Raw genomic sequence first — 20,204 nt, 5'->3', positions numbered from 1 at the left:
TTTGAAAGTCTTGGCCTAGGTGATTTGCATTTGTGGCAAATCTTGAAGAGAGTCCCAAGTGTCCCAACCAAATGCCTGCCCTATAGAATCATCCTTCTTCTATGTAGGTCAGAAAATCACTTTCCTGGATGCCAAAAATGATGGGGTATTCCATCAGCCTTTGCATTGCCCAGAAACCTGGCTTCATTAGGAAAAATTGCTTATTAAAATTATAATCCTGAATCTAGTTCAGACCTGAAGCCACAGGCCTCCATCAGCTGCTCAGTCAGCTTTCTCATGAGTGTGTGATCTGGCATCCCTGTTCGGACACTGCTCACTCTCTAGCCTGCAGACATTCACCAATGTCTCATTTCTCCTGTCCTTGGGAAACTTCCAGATTTCCCATGCAGAGTGAAGGGAAAACACAGCCCAAAGGCAAGGGGGAAATGAGTTGCTGGATGCAAAGATCTCGCAGGTCTCTAGCTGCTAGGAACTTGCAGGAGAATTATACTTCTTGTCACCTTGGATTTGGGTTAGAAGAAGAGCAAGCATGTGATTCTTCCAGAAATTACTGGAAATTGTGTTCAGTGGCATTGAACACAATGAAGGAGTGCAAATCTCTGAGACAGGAATTGTGGCATTAAAGTTGGAAGATTTTATGTGGGAAGAAAGGAGCAGACAGACTTCACAAACAAATCCCAGACAGTGCAAGCCTATATCTAAAGTGTCCCTAACCCAGAGTGGGAGGAAAGAAGCAGTTCTCTGTGTCACTTAGATGAACTAACCATTTCTAGTCCATGAGAATCTTGTTTGGTTTTGTATATTCAATTCAAACTCCAGGAGTTAGGTCTGTATTATTCTGTCTCTCAGGGAACATCCACAAACCATTACACCCAGGTGACTGAGGGGCACAACACAAAGGTAGAGGGAAAGCAGAGCAGGTGTGGGCAGGTGAATTGGAACCACCAGGGCTTTGGATGGAAAGCCATGCTTCAGGCAATATTGATTTGCTCATGGCAGATTCCCTAAGGGTGGATGATGGGGAGATTGGCAGAAAAAAAATCAGTATCTATCAAAGGACTGTGTGAGCTGTACCACCTCTTAAGATAACCAGATATCCAGAACTGAGCATATCTCAGATGACACTGTTCAGCTAGATCTAGAGCAAATGGCAAGGTCTTTCTGAGGTTCTTCTGGAGTCAGAAACTGGAAAAACTGGACTCGTTACTCTGTGGGTGTGAATTAGGTCCCAAGAAGGCCAAATACATCTTAAAACTATTTGGCAAGTCTTTCTATAGAGAAACTATGAAAATTTGAATGGCACATAATATACTGATTTTTATTCTCCTGGATGTTCATGCAAACCAAGCGAAGTAATACATCACACCTTAAAACCCTCAAAGAACCTGGCTAGATATGTGAATAAGTAAGCAAAAAAGACAAGTATACCAATTTTTCTGTGGCTTTTTCAATTTTCAGTCAATGCCTCTGCAAGTAATTTCTGCTGACATGTGATTTTTCAGAAATCTCTGCTGTTCATGGGCAGAAATGGCACACCTGTCTGGAGGCATGGAAGACAGGCTATCTGATTTCAAATATCTTAAGGTCTGGACCTAATGGACTTCCTAACAGCAGGTTGCAAAAGGCCATGATTTTGAAGTTATTTGTCCTGTTTCCAGGCTGTCCATCTCACCAATAAGCAGTCCTTTCTCTCCCAGGGCTCAGGAGCATAATTATTACCAAAGCTCAAATTATCATGCGTCAATAGAGCCATGGTGATGAATCACATGAGTGCTGCTAGGAGCAGAGGAATTAGGACTGGAATGGACCTCAGGAGGTCACTACAGTGACTACATTCTTCAGTCTGTGGTCCATGGTCTGGTAGGCATCAGGCAGTAGCCAGGAAACTTTGGAACAACTTAATTTTCCAGTATATACACTCATTTCCACATGTGGGAGCAAGCAAGGAAGTGGAGGTGGGGGCCCGAGGGGGCAGGGATGACGACAGTAACACGGTTCAATGTTTGAAATGGGCTGGAAGTGCAATCTAATGTAGAAACATTACACTAGGTGAACTGTAGTTCCTCCCGGATCAGAAAGGTGAAGTCATCCTTGGATGAATTGGTAGAAGAGAAGCAAGGGCTAAGGAACACCAGTTGAGTCCAATCCCCTGTCCTAAGGCAGAATTCAGCTATATTAAAATATTTCTGCCAAATATTTTTCTAACTTCTTCTTAAAAATTTCTATTAACATAGATTCCACCCCTTCCCTAGGCAATGTATTCCAGCATTTAACTGTTCTGACTGTGAAAAAGTGTTTCCTGATGTCTAACCTGAATCTTTCTCAGTGCAATTTAATCCCATTATGCCTGGTCCAATCCATAGGAGACCCAGAAAGCAATTTATTCCCTTTCATAGCCCTAGGCAGCACAAGGTAAAACATGTTAGCATAAACCTCACTAAAAAGCATACAGCATGCAATGTAGAGAAGCTCAGAGTACTTAACTCAAGGAAATTTGTGTTGTTGGGAACATAAAACAATATCCTTCTCCTCCTCAGCATAAACAAGGTAATTGGTTCATGGTAAAAAGGGGTAAACTGCAAGTCCCAAGACATCCTTGAGCTATTCCCTGAAGTCCTCCTTCAGGGAAAAAAGCCCACCTACTTGCCCCCAGAATGTCTCACATTAAAAAAAAGAGGCACTGAAATCAAGGTGTCTCTAAAAGGATCCTACTGTCTCTAGAGCGCTCTTATTCCTCTGCTGTGCCAAGAAATCAGAAGGACCAATAAAAACAGGGGGGAAAAGAGTTAAGAAAAGAACCTTTGTGGGCAGCTGTTAAAAGAAGGTTGAATGCTTATTTATTTATTTTTCTATGGGGGAACATTGATGCGAAGAGAGAAAAACAAAGAATTGCTTTTGGAGAAGTCCAAAAGCTCCCTGCTGACAGATTGGTCCCACCCTCCCATCTCCAGTGCACAAGGACCCTTTTCAAAGAGAATCACCTGGCCCATAAATTCCAATTTATGGTAATTTAAGAAAATAAATTATGAACTCCAGCCTCCGACAGTGTTTAGAAAAGGCAGGATTAACCACAGCGATTAAAAAAGAAAAGCATTTCCTTGCCACTTGACTTTGCAGGTGGGATTTCCTCCAATCCTCCCAGGTTTGTGGCTTCACTATGCAGAGCCTTCAAGGGGTTAAACTGGCACTGATGGGGTGGGGGTTGCAAACACTGTGAAGGCTGGAGGAAGGGCAAGAGGAAATTAAGTGGCTTCTTTCTTTTCACCTTCCTTTTTCCAGTTATCTGTAGCAAGCCCTCAGAGCACCTATATATAGACTAGGATATATAAAGAGACACAGATGGGCACTTGAGACAGGAACATTTCCCATTTTCTATTAAATTGACTAATTTTTAGATTCTGCACTGCTTTCTTCAGTGATCTGGGATTTGGCCAAGGACAAAAAAAAAAAGCTTTTTAGGGCCACTTACTGAATAAAGATCTTACCCGAGACTTAATTACAAATGTGGTGTTCCAAATTAGATAGGCAACGATGTTGGATTCAGCAGGGAGATGCTTCAGAAACCAGGGCCAAATACTTTGGCTTTGTGGGGAGAAGAACAGAAAACATGGGCACGTCATATCCCTTTCAGTCCTCCTGGGACCACATGTCTTCTTCCAATAAGCATGTTGTCCTCTTCTCATACAGGGAAAAGCTCCACCAGAGGGCAAGTTGGATTCTTCATCCCTACTCCTCTTCTGGGGAGGCCAGAACTTCACTCCTCAAATGGTCAGAAATTCTCTCCTTTCCAGTTTTAGTTTATTCCTGGCCACATTTATCTTTTTGCCTTCTGGTATGAAACATTTTTACTTCAGCTCTTACCCTTCTGGCATCTTACTTTCTCCAACCTCAGCATAGCCAAGGAAACTTTCTTGACCCTTGTTTTCCTGAAAAAAAAAAAAAAAGAAAAGTAAGCAAAGTTCCCTCTCTTCTCTTAAGAAATAGTCTCCAATGTTCTTTTTCTTCCCAAACTCCTATTTTATTCCTCTGCTAACATCAGTGTTCTGTGTGTAAAGAAACAGTCTGCAAGTCTGATGGTGAAACAGAAACTGGCTATAGGATCCTACTGAAGTCCACAGCACCAAGGCTGAGGTACCATGGATGATCTGAAAGTCTAGGGGGAGAAACTCAGAAGGAGCTTCTGTCTGTGCCCAGTGTTTTATGGTCTGCACCAAAGAACAGCTGTCAACACTTGCCTTCCTTGGATAATATTTCTTCTAAAGCTCCATGGTGCGTACCTGGAGTCCACACCTCATTGAGCCATGTCAGCATGTCTTCCCTAGCAAGGAAATCCCATGGGAGACCCTCTTTTCAGACACACAGAGAGTGGGTCAGGAGTCAGACTGCTTTCACCTCATGTGGGAATGACAAAAGCTCCCCACACCAGCCAGTATGATTTTGATATCCACATCTTCCTACCCTGACCCCCACCCTGGACACCTGCTCCTACTCTGCCACCCAAAACCTGACACTGTCTCAAAGCCCAGGAGTTTGTCCTCTGGCTGCATTCGTGTCCTCACCACTCCTGACTCAGAATACATTCTAACTCCTACCAGTCCAGCCTGCCTGGTTTACAGATCGTGCAGTCTCCACACACCAGGCAGCCGGAGCAGGTTCTTGGGAAGCACTTGGGGAGCAGCGGAGCAGCAGGGCTGGGGCAACAGGGGAGATGAACTTAGCACTCCCTGGCGCTGCTGTGACTGCGGTGGTGAAGGAAAGGTGTGGGCTCCTCTGAGTTCAGAGAGACCGGACACTGGTGATGATACATGATGGAAAGTGTGCTCTGGCCAAGGCTGAGCTTGGCCAGAACATTACCCTGACATCAAGTTTCCATTATGTTTTTGTTGCCATTTCCAAGTACAATTGTCTTTTTCCTGGGAGAGAGGAAGTGTTGAAACCATAACATTTTCATTTCCCACCTGGAATTTCTGTGGGTTTTTCTAAAAATTGAAGATGGGTGATGGCGGGGGGAGAGGCGGGGAGAGATATCTGTTTGCTTACTTTCTTGACTTTCTTTCTCTTCTTTCTTTTCTCTCTCTCATTCTTTCAAATAAAATTATCTTTTTTCACTGATACAACTCTCTCCCCTCCCCTTTCACTTCCTAACCAGATTTGACCTGTATTTTCTTAGGCATAAATTAGTAATTTAAGATGCCAAATTTAGCATGCTGGACTGAGTCTATTTTCCAGAAGACAAATGTACAGCATTTTATTAAAACCTAGTTCCTGGATTCACTCTCTCAAGATGTCCAACAGTTATTCCATCAATGCTATTCCTCCAAAATATGAAGAGCCAAAATCTACAATAATTTCAGAAAACATTATCTTTGTAAAGTGAAGACAGTAATCTGAACTCTAAAGCAAATCAAATTCATTCCTTAAAACAACCCCAAAAACTCAAGAGATGCCAGCATATTTATTCATAAACAAAACTTCTCTAGCACAACCCTCAACTTCCCAACGAGCAGTTTTGTGAGTGAACTTTATAGTATGACATCAGTGAACAGATGGCAGGCATAGCTGTTGGCAGAGTGATGAGAAAGCTGGCCATTTATAATGGAAAATGTCCTGATAAAATGGAATGCGCTTATTTTATTCCACGGTAATGTTTATAAAATTCCTTTCCTGAGGCTTCTTCGAAGATATTTTCATCATTATTGCATTATTATTAATAATAAAACATATAAAGGAAAAAATGTGCATAACAAATGACATTTTAAATACCCCAGAGAGAAAAGGAAAGGTTTTCAGCACGGCTAGGGTTGATTGCATTGTGATGATTTGTTACAACCTTTACAGTTACAATCCGCGATGGCACGGACATTTCTCCCAACAGGGTTAATTGTAGAATAACACTCAATAACTGGCAGGCCTTCCCCCTTCAAGGGACAACACTGGAGTGTGAAGGCATGCACAGATGCTGCCAAATCTCTGTACCTTGAGACTCTCTGAATGCTGATGTGCCTCAAGTCGTTCAAAGGCAGACTTTCAGCTGGATTTAATTCAGGATAGGTCCATTATGTAAGCAGTGGGGAACAAAGCTGGGCCTTCAAAAACTGTACTGCTGAGGAACAGTTTTTGCCTTGAAAAGCCAAATCCAGGTAGTGAAATCTAATTTAAATTAAATTAATTCTAATGATATTTTCTGGAAATTTCCAGTGATGGCACATGACACAAAGCTGAGAAGGAAAAGATTCCTCTCCGAGTTAACCACTGGAAATTCTGCACTAGTGTCTGGCAGGAGGAGACACAGGATGAATTGAGGGTGGGATTCCTCGACCCACCACTGTGCTGAGTCACAGCACAGAGAAAGGAGACCCTCCCCCTCCTCCACATTCTACCCTGTTTGCCTTAATTACAGGAGCTCAAAACCAAACAGGCCTTGCTGAACTTAAAATGTCTTACGAAGTGATTTCACTTTGATAAGACAGAATGAAGACATGTGGTTTGACTTAATTCCAACACATTTCCTTCGTACACAGCCCCAGTAAACCAAGAGAGAAATCAGTGACAAGGTTTAAGATAGCATAAAAGTGAATTAAGCAGGGGGGTAATTCATAATATTGATTGAAGGATTATCATCAGATAGTTCTTATCACACCTTATCTTCCAGCTTTTTATAAAAGCAGCTGATATCATTATTGTCATTTTACAAACAATGAAGCTGAGGTCAAGAGAGATCAAAAAACCAACAAATGGTTGCCTTGCCAAACAGTGACAGAACTATGAAGCTGCTCATTCTTCACCTGTTACATTCTGATACACTGCATCCATCAGAATAAAAATCTGACAAAATAAACTTTGTCCCAGGACAAAAAGATAGTACTCAAAAAAAAGTTTGTCATCATTCAGAGAAAAACCACCTCAGTAGACAGGGAGTCCCCTTTCCAATCTATTAGCAATATAAAGCAGAGAGGGCAGCTAGGATCCCATGCTATCCACTTACAACCAACAGGCAGTGACCTTCTGGTGTGTTACAGCAACATGGTTAAACAAACAACTTGCTGTTCCAGCCCCCCTTGGGTCAGATTCCTTGGTGGGGACAATCTATTTCCAGCATTTCCATATCCGGATCTGGAAGTCATTATATCCACCTATTCCTACAGTGAGCCACCCTGAGTATATCTGAAGTCTCTATCTCATCCTGAACAACATGCCAGAGACCAGCTGTGCTGGAGGAAACTTGTTTTCTAGTAGATTCTCAGACTCAAATCTTCTCAGGCACGGAACACCAGCTAGTCTGGGTGAACTGGATGCTTAATTCACAACAAGTTCCAGGGTCATGCCTGAAATCCAGCATATTACAATTTTATGCTGCTTCCTGCTTCCCTCTTTTCACAATTCTGAGATGTCCTCAATTTACCTGCAGATGTATTAAGAAAGTTCTTATCTTTTGGGCAAAACCTCAACTTGGAAAAGCCACAGGAACTATAAACTATACTTCAGCAAATTGCCTTAAGCTCTCCAGCTCACTGTGGTTTGATACCCTGCCTAGTGGACCATTCCTAGTCTTCAAATTAATCCGCAAAATATTTTTTTTAATTTCCTTCCATCTGCAGCATTTTCTGTTCCACATCCTCTATACAGCTCTGCTTCCCTGAGACAATTGTAACAACAACAATAAAATCTAACAGCAACAACAGTGTGCCTGATTTCAGGCTCCATAGTGCTCACTTCCCTGCTCAACATGGTAGAGAGACACGGACATGGGCACTAGGTTCCATCTCTCTCCTGCCAAGGATCCAATATCCTGTTCTCAGCTCACACATTTTGGATCTGCCACAGTTTCTGCCAAAAAAAAGAGCTTCATTTTACACGAGAGGAATGAGAAAAAATAAGAAAGGGAGAAGATGAGGAAGAAAGATTTTTAAAGGGCAGCCAAGATAATTCCTCCTGGATATTTTGATCTTTCTAAATAATTTGTTCTTGAAGAAACAATATTCTGGTGGGCCTCTGCAGGAGAGTGCCTAGTGGAACATAATCCTATCACCTGGGAAGAAAGAAGGTGCAAGATAATATTATTCTTTTCTAACTCCAAGAAAAAAAGGAACTTTTGGATGAGAAAACCGTACCAGAACAAGAGGAGATTAACCCTCTTGCAGGTCTATTGCAGAGCATCCTCTCAGACATGGACAGACGTGCAGAGATACAAACTAATTTCAGAAATAGGTTCAGGTGAAACAAATCCCATCAGGATCCAGAGACAGTAACTGAAAACCATTTCCCAGAAATTCCTTTTTGTTTTTATTCCCTACTGCCAGAAATCATGTCACCAATTCGGGGCACTGCAGTGGCTCCACCTCTGTCCTCCGTTTGCTCAGATTTACTTCCAACCATCCTGTGTTCATACCTAAAAGCTCCTTTGTGCATCATCCAAAATCAGGTACTTGTCCCCTAGAGGCATGGTCCTTTCCTGTCTCCTTTTTGGCTGGGATGGGCATGCAGCTTTTAGAACTTCAAGATGAAAAGCAGTCAAGACCACTCCTTCCACTTTGTTTGACAGGGTATTCCTAGTCTGAACCCTCCTAACTTGTGTGAGTGTCAGAGACCTGCTCTGGTATGCAAGGAGGTAGCGCTGAGATGCATCATTCCGAAGATCCAAGTGAAAGTCATAAAGGCTCTTTGACTCCACAGCTTTCATGGAATAACTCCAGGTTTACACCAGGTTTGGCAAGAGCAAATAGAGTTACTCTTTTATTTTATTTCCTGAATTTAGTCCTGCTTCCAATTCATGTTCCCAGTCTGTACCCTACTAAAACTCCAGACCTTTAAGTTCTGTTTTCTGTAGAGCTGTATTATTTACTCCATGTTAGTTGGGACAGTCCTATAAGAGTATGACTTGGTTTGTTGCCATTCTCTTAGTTCCAGTTTCTTTTGGAAGTAGGTCTCAAATAGTTAAATTCATTCAGGGTTATAAAAAGCTCAAAAAAATTTCTTTTTTTAATGATAGATTTTTATAATAGATACAGGCCTTATACCTAGTTTTCCAGCTGAAGTGACTAAACTCATGGTTTAGGTCCTACAGCTGGCTTGAATTTGACCTCCCTTGCAATGACAACCTACAAGAAGAATGGAATGAAATAACAATTACGAAATACCCTGATTTTTTTATCATTGCTGAACAATTCAAGTGAGGTTCTGTTTAACAAATTGCAGTGAGATTCTGCAGCAGTCTTAATATCCATAGGCACTTGCCCCCTGTTCCCAGGTACTTATGTTTAGAAGATCCCATCTGGTCTTGTTATATGGTATTAGAGTACATTTAATACATGTCCTGATTACTTTGAGACTGCTTTATTTATTGGAAAGAAATTTTAAATTGTTCATTAAGGAAAACAAATTCATTTTAAAAGACCATCCTTATTGAAGCAGCAGCTGAAGAGTTTGGAGTCTAAATAGCATCTCCTGAAGCTCAAAAAGCAGGAGAGCTCTGATTTTGGTCACATTACTATGACAGTTGAGCCAGTAACCAAAAATTCAGAAATTAGTGTAAAATGATGCCACTAGACTATGAAATTCAACTATTGTGCTGTTGACATTTTCTTGCCATTGTGAACTCAAATAGAATCAAAATGCCTTTAGTCATTTCAACTTTACTTCAGACACAGCTTTATTTTCATTTCAATGTTGTTGATGTATGAAGTTGTAATATTGTCCACGCATGTTTCTTGTGAATAACATTAAGAAAAAAAACTATTTATAGATCTCCCCTATTAAAAAAATGCTCCATAAAAACTGAGTAGTTTGTTTACAAGGATAATACAAATGGCTCCACTCTCCAGCTCAGTTCTAGCCCCTTTAAATTCAGAAGCCTAACTCTGCAAAGTACAGTTTCCTAGCAATAATATTCTGCTCTATGCTTCTGAGCATACAGCCAGCACTGGCAATGCCTGACATAGCCTTATTTAGGCAGAGCACAGGAACAGCCTGAAGTCACTCATGCCCCAAGGCTCAGACCAGATTAAAGGTTCTGATATGGGACTTTGCTACCCTTGGGAGCCCAAGTAACACAGCAGTGACTGCATTTGGGGAGGATTTGTATGCCTTGCACTACAGATTAACATTCTGTCTCTTTAACACAGGGATCTCCACATTGTTGTCCTTGGTAGGTAAATGAGCTGTACACCAGGATTTTATATACAAGTCTTTGACCACTGGGCCAGAGCATGTTTGTTATTTGTAAGCAGACATGCAGAAGCTTCTCAACAAGACCTGGTGCTCTGGGTCTCTGATTTGTTGGAGCAGAGAGCAGATCATCCACCAAATCATACCAAAAATAATTTCTTTTGCATCTTGTGGGGGTGTCAAAAAACCATAATTGTTTTTCTAATAATGATTGTCTACTTCTCCATGTGACACTGCAAATTCCTTACCACAGATAAAAGCACAATCCATCATATCTCACTTCCTCCAAAGTTCTTTCTACCACTTCTCCCTAGTGCTTTATTTTCCCTGCCCTGGCTCCAGTGATGACTTCATTAGATTTATATTCAGGTCTTATATGATTCAGGCAGGTGTTACCTGTATGCCTATATCAGAGCTACACAGGAAAGGAGAGAAATCCCTGCTTCTCCAGAGAGTGTTCCCATGCTCCTTCCACCAAATTAGCACTGACAGAAAGGGGAAGGGGAAGGGAGCGACACATTTGTCCATACTGCTCTCTGCTAAGTGATCACGCCTGAACTCCCGTTACAGGATTTTGCCCTGTAATTAAAGCGTGGCTCAATCCAGGATTAGAAAGTTAATGTGGCTGAAATTAAGACATTTTCAACCCTCACTCGGCACTTATTCTAGCAAAGTTAGTCCAGAAGGATTTTATCAGTCCACAAGTTTTCTTAGGTCTTTCTTAGGGAGGTCAAAAACAAAGAGACAAATCTATCACTGGAACGGAATATCCATCCCAGCTGGATGCTGTAGAAACTGTTTCTGTATCCCATCATTCCCCTATTGCCTTCTGTGTATTGTAATAATATATTCAGGTAATACAGCCTTCATTTCCAAGCGAGACTCTTCTTTGCACATTTCTCTCTCTAATTTCAATATTTCTGATTTTACACCAGACTGTGTAGGTGTGGTAGATCATTTATTTTGTATCCCATTGAGTTTGAGAGCTCTCTGCAATCTCCAAGCAATGTTTTTAGCCCTGCATTCCCTTTCTAAGATATTAGTATAACCTAGCAGAGATGGGTAGTTTGGGACTCCCACAATGTCTTGTCTTTTTCTGTTATCAGTGCTCAAGGTGAAACTTGGACAATCTCCAGCCTTCTCCCCTTTAAATTAATTGGAATAAAATGGGTAGTCTGCTCCATTGTTCTTGCTAATACTTCAAGTGTTCCTCCATCCCTCAAACGGCTTTGATGTCATCTAGTTCCACTTGAAGGGGAAAGAATGTGTTTGGGAATAATTAACAGGCTAAAAATTACTTTGTCAGAACATTTGTGTTATTGAATTACTTGCAGCTACCAGCTTTAGAGAGCTGAGACAGTGGTTGGGCACAACTAGAGCCCTTTAAAAGGAAAAAAAGAATGGTCTTTTGGTGCAGCACAAAGTTGTCCTGAAGAGGGGCATGTTAATCTCCTGATTCTGAGTCAAAACTCTCACATTACCTCAGGAGCATCACATAGTCTACCTACACTTCAGCCCCTCACACAAAATCCCCCTGGTGACTCTTGACTCATTATAGCATAAGCAAATATTAACATTACAACAGAGCTGTCTCTTAACCTGCATTCCTACCTCATCCAGCATAAGAGTCCTGGATTTTGTCAGTGCCTCTGGGCACTGCTTTAATGCAAATAATTCTCAAGTCAGAAGTCTTTCTTTCTTCCCTCTTATACAGAGCATTGTTATTTTGAGGAGATGCAATAATAAATCTGCCAGCCTTTATAACAAGGACTGTGAGCAATCAATACAAAAAAGTCAACTAACATATGGCTCTTTCTTCTGCCACTACAAAGCAGAAATAAAGACACTTCTGTTGCCCCTCTACAGCTGATTTAGAAACTCAGATCACTTAGTCTCTTGTTTCATTGTGAGAACAAGCATATATATAGAGGATTGCTTTAAAAGTACACTTTGGTATGGGATACTTTTACAGAAAAGAAAAAGTTCTGGCCTGAATAAATTGCATTTCATGCCTGGATTTTCAAGCATTTGAGCTATCTCACCCCTGCAACTAAGATAGCTGTTCCATCAGCTGTGCCAGGATCTAGCCTGAGGCTCTTGGAGATTTAACCTTTTCAAGCCATGGTGAAGAACCTAGGATCAGATTTAGAAACCCAGTTTACCCTCTGCACTCCTTTAAACTTATGCTGTGGTGGACCAGACGAGCTGTTCTGTCCCTGAGCAATTGCACAGACAAGAACATGCACATACAACATATTTACTCAATAGGAAACCAGACTTGAGAGCAAAAGAGAAGAGCCTAGAGAAAAAAAAATCTTTTAGCACAGCCTCATTTTCTAGAGCCTCCATTTTCTTTTCAAGCCCCAAAAGCTCCCTACTTCCTCCTTCATTCCTTCTAAATCAAAGCTGAACCTGGCAATATCCATGGCTCAATGTTATCTCCAGTGCCTGTGGTTCATTGCTCCTATATGTACCTTCAGCTTAGGCCACCTTGTAGCCTTTTGTCAGAGAAGGACTGGTAATACTTTTGAGGAAGGGGCAGTGCTTCTTTCAGGAAGAAAATAAAGAAAAGAAAGAATGTCTTTTCTTTCTACGAAGCTGTGTCAATGGTCTGTTGTAGCAAAAGGAAGTGGTTCTGTAAGGAAGCAGAAGAAAATCTGGTCTGTCCTAGATGCCTGAAAGCCTGGTAGGCAAGTTTTGTCTGCTGCTGTTTTATTGCTAACTTAGATCTGCTGTATGACTCCTAAGGGGGACTTGCATTTATTAGTCCGAATGCTCTCTTAGGCTGATTCTTATTTATTTACTAACATATCTTATTATAAAAACTTTATTGTATATGTTCATCTTATGCCTGTTTTATGTCTCTATACCTTCTGTTGAAAGAAAGGGCAAAGTACACAATATGAAGGACAAGAAAAGATGAAAAATCCACAAGTAGTGAGCAAAAAGAGATTTTGGCTGCAGTGGGTGGGGAAGGATGGGTTGTCCTTGACAACTAACGTAGCCAAGCCTGGTATGTGTGAAAGCTACTTCTTGTCTTTGAGCTCCACAAAGGAAATATCTGGTGTTTGAACTGAGAGGCACCCAAAATTATGCACCATGATTCAGCACCCTTTTATTTTTTCTGTCTCTGAAGAGAGCTGTAAGCTCTGAACACAGATCATGCTGCTAAATGAGTTTGCTGTGTGTGTAATATATCCGGTAGTGAACACACTTCTATTAAGCTCAGCTGTGTTGTATTTATTCTGTTGAAAAACAAAGGAATGCTGTGTCTTCCTAAGGAGTTAATCCCCTGCCTGTGACCCTGTGGTCTGCCTCAGAAGCTATAGTTAAAGCTCTGCCTTTAACCACATCCTCTGCGTGTTGTGTGTTGAGTTTGTGCTGTTTTGTGTTTCCTCCTCTCCTGATTGTTAGGAGAATAAAAGGTGAGAAGGAAGCCATTGGGAAGTGTGGCTAAGGAAAGGAAAATACAACATATCAGCCAGACCACCCAGTTGTCACTAATTTGGAAGGTGTCAAAATGTAAGCTGAAGTTGCCATCACAGCAACTTAAAAAAAATTGGAAATTCAATTGAGTGTGTAGGGGGGAAACAATCTTAATGGTTAAAGTGAGTGATGGGATTGGAAAACTTTGAGGGTCAGACATCGTAGCAGGACACATAAACAAGAATTTCTGAAAAATGTCTGTCAAGTGGTGATGTCCTGATTTGAACCCTCAATGGTAGCTGAGAGGCAGCACAAAGTGTTTGCTGGGTACCCCCCAGCATACAGGCACCCCCAGTGCCCCCACGGCCTGTGTAGAGCTGTTCTCTCTTTCTACTTTGGTTTGGAATTCTTCTTTGAACTTTAGCTCTCATTATTTTTGGACTTGTCACTTTGTTTGGAAAGATTTATTTCCACTGTTCCTTCTCTGTTCTTTCCTTGCCTCTTCTCCTCTGGATGCTTTTTTGGCAAAGACTATTGCTATTTTTTATGACTTTGTGTACTGTTTCAAAACAGTAAAATGTTTTTGAAGCAAGATGATCCTGTGTTGCTGTGCTCATGCAGTAGCTCCTCCACCTCTACTCCTTTTTGAAAGACTTGTGCTGTACTTCTGGTTTTCAGTGCTCATTAAGAAAACAAGACACTCCAAATTGTAAAACTAAAACAAAATCCACTCTTCTGTGTATCATGATGTTACTGAGTTTTTTACTTCCCTACATGACAGTAAGCCAGATATCATTTTGTGATTACATGCTTTTACTCATAGATTTGAGTAAAAAGGAGCCTTCCTGATCGTTCTGCCAGATGAAGTTGAATTTAGCTGAAATTGGTGGTGTAAGAGGACAGCTGGCCAGTGTGATTTCTGAATTGCCACTTCCTTTGGAGTCCAGGACTAAGACTAGAATGTTTGTCTTTGTGTATTTTAGATCATGTTGTACCATACTAGAAACAAGTGAATCAATTTCACTTGGAAGTTGGAGGCAAAGATCTAAATCTAATTTTAGTATCTCAAAAGTCATGCCAATATATAAACACACATGTAAATATATTTGATTGGCTGAAATGGTTTCCCTTTAGTACTCTGAGTGAGGTTTGTCCTGTGTCTGCAGGCTCCTACAGAAAGCCCTTGAAAACTCTTCACTTTATTTAGCACACTAAATAATAGCAATAGACATTTATATCAAGATTATTTGAAGTGTCTCTGTGTACTTAACCAGTATAGCTTGAATGTTAATTTTATATGGAGACTGGCCACAAAGCTGAGTTTGGTGCTTATAATGGCAATAAAAACAACTATTTCAGTTGTGTTTCTAGAGCTAATACTTGTGCTTCTCAATTATTATTTTTTTTCTGAAATTGAGGTATTTTTAGAAATAGTCTATTTCTCTTTTCTGCCAGTCAATTTTTTTGTTTGTTTGGAGAAATGCTTTTTGAGGTGCTGAGGTTGCTACACAATACTGGTCTGTCTTAAGGGCTTAATTGTTTGGATGGGTATAGAAAAACCCTTATAAGTAGAAGTAGGTGCAGTCTGGCTGGCTGGTGGAGTGACAAGAGACTGGAAATAAATATTCACAGCTTTCCAGAGATGTGGAATGGAAGGGCCACTGTGACTCTTTGAGGAGAATTGCCACAGCATCATCCAGAAGGAGAAGAGCTTCCTGATTTGGACTTGTAATGAATGTCAGTGAAGGGCAGCTCAATGTCAAATTTCAGACCAAGAAAAATGTTAGGTCATAACATGTAGTTACCTACAGAAAGCATCATACAATCCAATCTGTGAAGATCTAATGCTTCTTTCAAAGGTAGCAATTTCTTGCATCTTTTCAATTTGAAATTTTTAAAAGAACTTTATTCCTCTCAGTTATTTAAACTTTCTCCACACATTCCACCTGACATTCTCTTGTGACACATTTTATCCTGATACCTTTCTCTGACTCAATGCTGGCTGAAATACCTCTTTTTCCCTCCTGATGGATGACTTAAATCTATTACTAAATAAAAGCTTAATTCCATTTTTAGTAGGCTATCTCCTGCACCTGCTTCCTCTTTCTTGTAGACCACAAGCCAGAACACTGTACACTCAGGTGTGACAAGCACACAATCTAAGAAAAGAGGTTTGTGGATAACTCAGGAGAAAATGATGAATCCATCCCCTTATGGTGGAAAGGGACATCCCAAAATGAGAGCAACTCTGTCAACAATTGTAGTGCTGTAGCAATTTGAACCAGACTCATGTACACCTGCAAAAATAATTTGTGCAGCAGCCACTGGAGGGGTAATAAAGATTTTTTTTAACCCAGTCATTGGTAGAATGAATGGATATTGTCAAAAGAATCCCTTTCCTGTATTAAAAATAAGCATGTCTTGTCTCAGCTTCTGCAAGACACAAATGCCCCAATCATTTCCCCTTCCTTTCTGGAACTCAGAACAGGCTTTCAAGGGCAAAACAAAGAAGTTCAAATTCTAGTGAGACGTGTGGAATGCAGCTCACAGTGAGTATTATACAGAGGGTCTTCAGGCAACCAGGAATTTCCTCTGGAAAGTGAAAAACAACTCCATCTGAAGAAATAAATTTAAATAAGCTGAAGGTGAAAATGTTTGAGTTTGGAATGGGCTTTGTTAATGGTCTACAGGGACAGAAGCTGAGAGAGGAACTGCTGTCCATCACAGCTGTTGAGGGATTCTCTTGTTATTTTGCCTTGTGGTGTGGAGTTTGTGGCTCAAGCAGTTTCAAACTCAAAGAAATGTCTCTGTTCCCTGCATCAAATAGGACTACTTATGTTTTTGGGAGGATATTTGCAGGCCACAGACTGCAAATGTTAGGGCTGCCTGCAGTGGAAGTGCATGAGACCAGGCAGAGGCAGAGTTTACTATGGCATGTGCTTTCCACAGAGGAATGATGGATGTTTCTTGGGCACAAAGGACCCACAGACAGAAGGGAACATGTGTGGCTTCAGTATCTCCACTGTGTGAGCTAAAACCTTGGGGCTAAATGCCCTTTTAAGAGCTTTAGAGATTAGGCTTGTGGTCTCATCCAAGGTTGCTATTGCAGAAGAGGTGTAACTGGTCCTAAGAAAGCTTGTGCTTGTATGTACGGGGTTGTTTGCCTCTGGACATCATACAGGTTGTCCTGAGAGAATTGGCTTTCACCTGTCTGTGTATCCTACAAGGAAGGAAGAGGATGGCACTGTTTGGGATCCAACATCATCAGTCTCAAGTCTTCAAACCTTCTCATGTGCTTTCAGCATGGAAAGGTGGCGTGTTAACACTCTTAACTTAATAAGCCCCAAAATAGCAAGATAGTGGGTGATTAGTGCAAATGCTTTTAAAAAGGTTGCTATTTTATCAAAGATGCTTTGGAAAAGAAGAGGGTTTCCTGGGAAGAATGTTTTCTTGAGCATCAAATGCAAGTTATTCCCCGTTGTACTGTTTTGAGCTCTGTGAATTAAGTGTGGGTTTGCCCTTTGCTCAAGCAACCCTCAGCTGCGTGTTTGCCCTCCATGCCCAGCCTCTCCTCTGGTGCCCAGCACAGCATCTGCCACCCAGTCACTGATCCTGCTTTGGACACCCAGCCTTTGGTTCATTTCTAATCAGTTGCAGGGATGAGGGAATCCTGTGTTTGGCAGGGCTTGTTTCAATTCTGTTTGATTTTGCTTAGCTCTCATAAAGTTGATCCCGAAGGGCCCTGTCCATTGCATCAGCTTGCTGCTTGCTTTCAGCTTCCATGCCTTTGCTTGCTTGCAGGCAGTCACCCAAGAGCAAAGTCAAACAAACTAGGCTACCAGGAGGCCAGCCAGAGGCTGTTCTTGCAAAAGAAATTTCACCCATCTTACCCAGAAAAGGGTGGGGAAAGAGACAAATTCTCTATTAAACTGCTGGCCAAGGGACATCCTGAATACTCCTGTCTCCCTTTTGAAACAAATATAAATAATTTATTTTCATTATGGGGGTGGAGGGACCTGTTATGGACACAAAAATTTTACTGCTTGTAGTTTCAATCTAAACTTCAGCTGCCAGCATTTCAGGGCTATGTAACAGCCAAAACTGAGGAAAAATAAATAAATAAATAAATAAAATAACCACAAATTTAACAGTAAAGCTGCAAATCTGAAACATTCTTAAGTTAAAGAAAGCCAGATGTAAAGGTGTTAAAGGAGTTACGGTTAAGCTATGTTTTTGTCTCTTTTTTGGTTTGTTTGGGGATTTTTTGGGGTTTTTTTTCATTTTTTGGGGGGGTTTTTTTGTGCTACTGTTTTACATGATCACAGACTTCACTTAATAAAATAAGTCACACTATCTCATTTGTATTTCTTTAACTTGTGGAGTCTGCTCCTCTTCCAGTCTGGGTAGATATTTACAAGGGAAGAAATGGGAGAAGAGAAGATGCTGTCTACCTGCAGCAATACAGTGCCACAATGTTCTCCAGAAGCTGATGCCAGCAAGCCCCACTCAGTTCTTGGCTCACAAAGCAGCAGCACAGTGCACGCATGAGAGCAGGGAGGGGATTGGAGCAGGCTCCTTGCATGTTGAAGCTGCTTGAAAATTTAGTTGCCAAACACTGGCAAATTTTCTATTAAGCCTGTGTGATTTTTTTAACTTTACAACTTGACCATATTTATATATATTTTTGTTTTTCACATTGATGGTATAAGTGCCATCTGTGAGACCACAGCAGTCCTTCTGTCAAATTTTACATTCCTATTCTAAGCAAAGGCGCTACAGTTTTTCAAAGGAACAGTTGTTTATTTCTTTTTTCACTTGGACAAAAAGATGTCTTCAATTTTCCTTGGGAGTGGAACTGTTTTAGCTGAAACTTCAAATAAAATAATTCTGAAGCAGTATCATGGAAAACTTCAGGTTAAGCCATTTCTGTGTGATGGTTTTAAAAGCAATGATAAAACAGACCTTTCTTAAAGGAAAAAAAAAAGTTAAATTCTATCTTTATTGCCCGTGTTTTCAGAACATGGGGTGATAGGGCTTTTTAGGGAGCGCCATGCAAACATTCTCTCTGTGGGAATAAACCAATTTCACCTCAAATCCTGCCACTGATTGGTATGGAAGGTAAAGATCTCTAGAGCCCTCAACTTCTTCAGGGGTATTGAGTACATTTAAATACAGACAACCTTGCCTGATGCCAGCTGCAGGAAAGACTAAAGTCTATATTCATCCCTCAGTTCCCAGGTGACACCAAAGGATGAGATCACTCAGGTGCTCTCTACTGAACCCTGCTTGTGGCTTGGTGACCTTCATCAATTCCTGTGAAAGCACTGAGCCTGAGCAATCTCTGTCAGCAACCCACAGCTCTACACAGTTCTGCCATCTCTGCTTGGAAAATTCCCTTGGCTTTGCTTCCTCAGAAACTTTTAAAAGCTCCACAGAGACTGTAACTCCAACGGCTCAAGGCAGCAAACCCACACTGTTCATCCATCCCCAAACACATTGCTCATTTTGAGAAAGAAAATGGAATTAAGAGCTTCCTTTAATATATGAATATACTTTTTAAAAAGCAAAAATAAGGAAACAAGCATTGGAGGCAAGCTGAAAATATGTTTTGAGTTTTATTGCCTCTGCTTGAATCAAACCATTTAGACTAATATTACTCTTTCCAATATATTTATGAGTATGTTCCTGCCATGGCCCATTTATGACACGGGAAGTGTGTGAGGCTCATGTGCCTCAGGGCCCATTGCCTGTGGGGTCTCTGCTGTTTGGCCCAAAGAACAGGCTAATAGCCATATTTTCTTTGTCTTCATTCTCATGGAAGCAGAAATTGGATTTGAGGTGAAACATATGGCTTGTTTTGGGTAAAAGTTATTTATCTCTTCTTTCTCATTGGCTTTTGAATTTTTTTCCTTTAATTTCCTAACTTATTGCTCTTTTTTAGAGTAAGGGCCTTATTTGAAGCCACTTGGATTTTCCTATCTGCTTCAACAAGGCCTTGGACCAGGCTGTGGATACCAATACAGATTTCTTTCCACACTCCTTTGTAACTGCTCTTTAGTGATCCCTAGTGAAAATGCCTTGTGCATTTCCTGAACTGTTTGCTATAACCCTTCCTACTGCATGTGAACATGTGCTTCTTTCACGAATGTTCCATTCATGCCAGCAGCATCCTCAATAATATACAAACATTTTTGGGAGTTTCCCCAGGAGACAAAGATCGTGGTGGACTGAGGGAAAAGAGCTGTGACACTGATTTTAATGCCTTGAAGCATTGCCAGGGACATGTCAGTTGTATATAGAAATAAAAAGGAGCCTGCATTTTAGTAAATTCCCTATCAGATCATTAAGAGCTCAAAATATGCAAGAAATTATGTCTTCCAAACCTGCATGTGATCGACTGCAAGTGACAAGGACAGCAGCATTACAGACTGAATGTCTTCCTTCCTAAACAGCAGGCTTTGGACAGAAATTTAATGTTTAATACAAGCTCTACTGGCTGACAGTCTCTGGCATGCAATCTCCCTACAAACCTAGGGCTGAAGAAATTTTTCTTTTGCTTCAAACAATGGCATCCTCTACATATTAGCAAAAAATAAATCTTGCATGTCTGGTAT

At 40.9% G+C, this 20,204-nt stretch overlaps 1 long non-coding RNA gene across 1 annotated transcript in view; it reads right to left on the bottom strand.

Moving 5' to 3' along the window:
• The window catches only part of LOC135309456 (uncharacterized), an 82,445-nt gene that overhangs the window by 4,953 nt on the left and 57,288 nt on the right, over nt 1–20,204 (bottom strand). Inside the window, exon 3 of the long non-coding RNA XR_010369719.1 lies at nt 3,486–3,926. This is a non-coding gene — a long non-coding RNA (uncharacterized LOC135309456). The remainder of the gene's footprint in view (nt 1–3,485; nt 3,927–20,204) is intronic.

Source organism: Passer domesticus, chromosome 10, assembly GCF_036417665.1.
Source record: "Passer domesticus isolate bPasDom1 chromosome 10, bPasDom1.hap1, whole genome shotgun sequence".
Lineage (NCBI taxonomy): Eukaryota > Metazoa > Chordata > Aves > Passeriformes > Passeridae > Passer > Passer domesticus.
The sequence above is the reverse complement of the archived record's forward strand: the minus strand, read 5'-3'. Positions and strand labels throughout refer to the sequence as shown.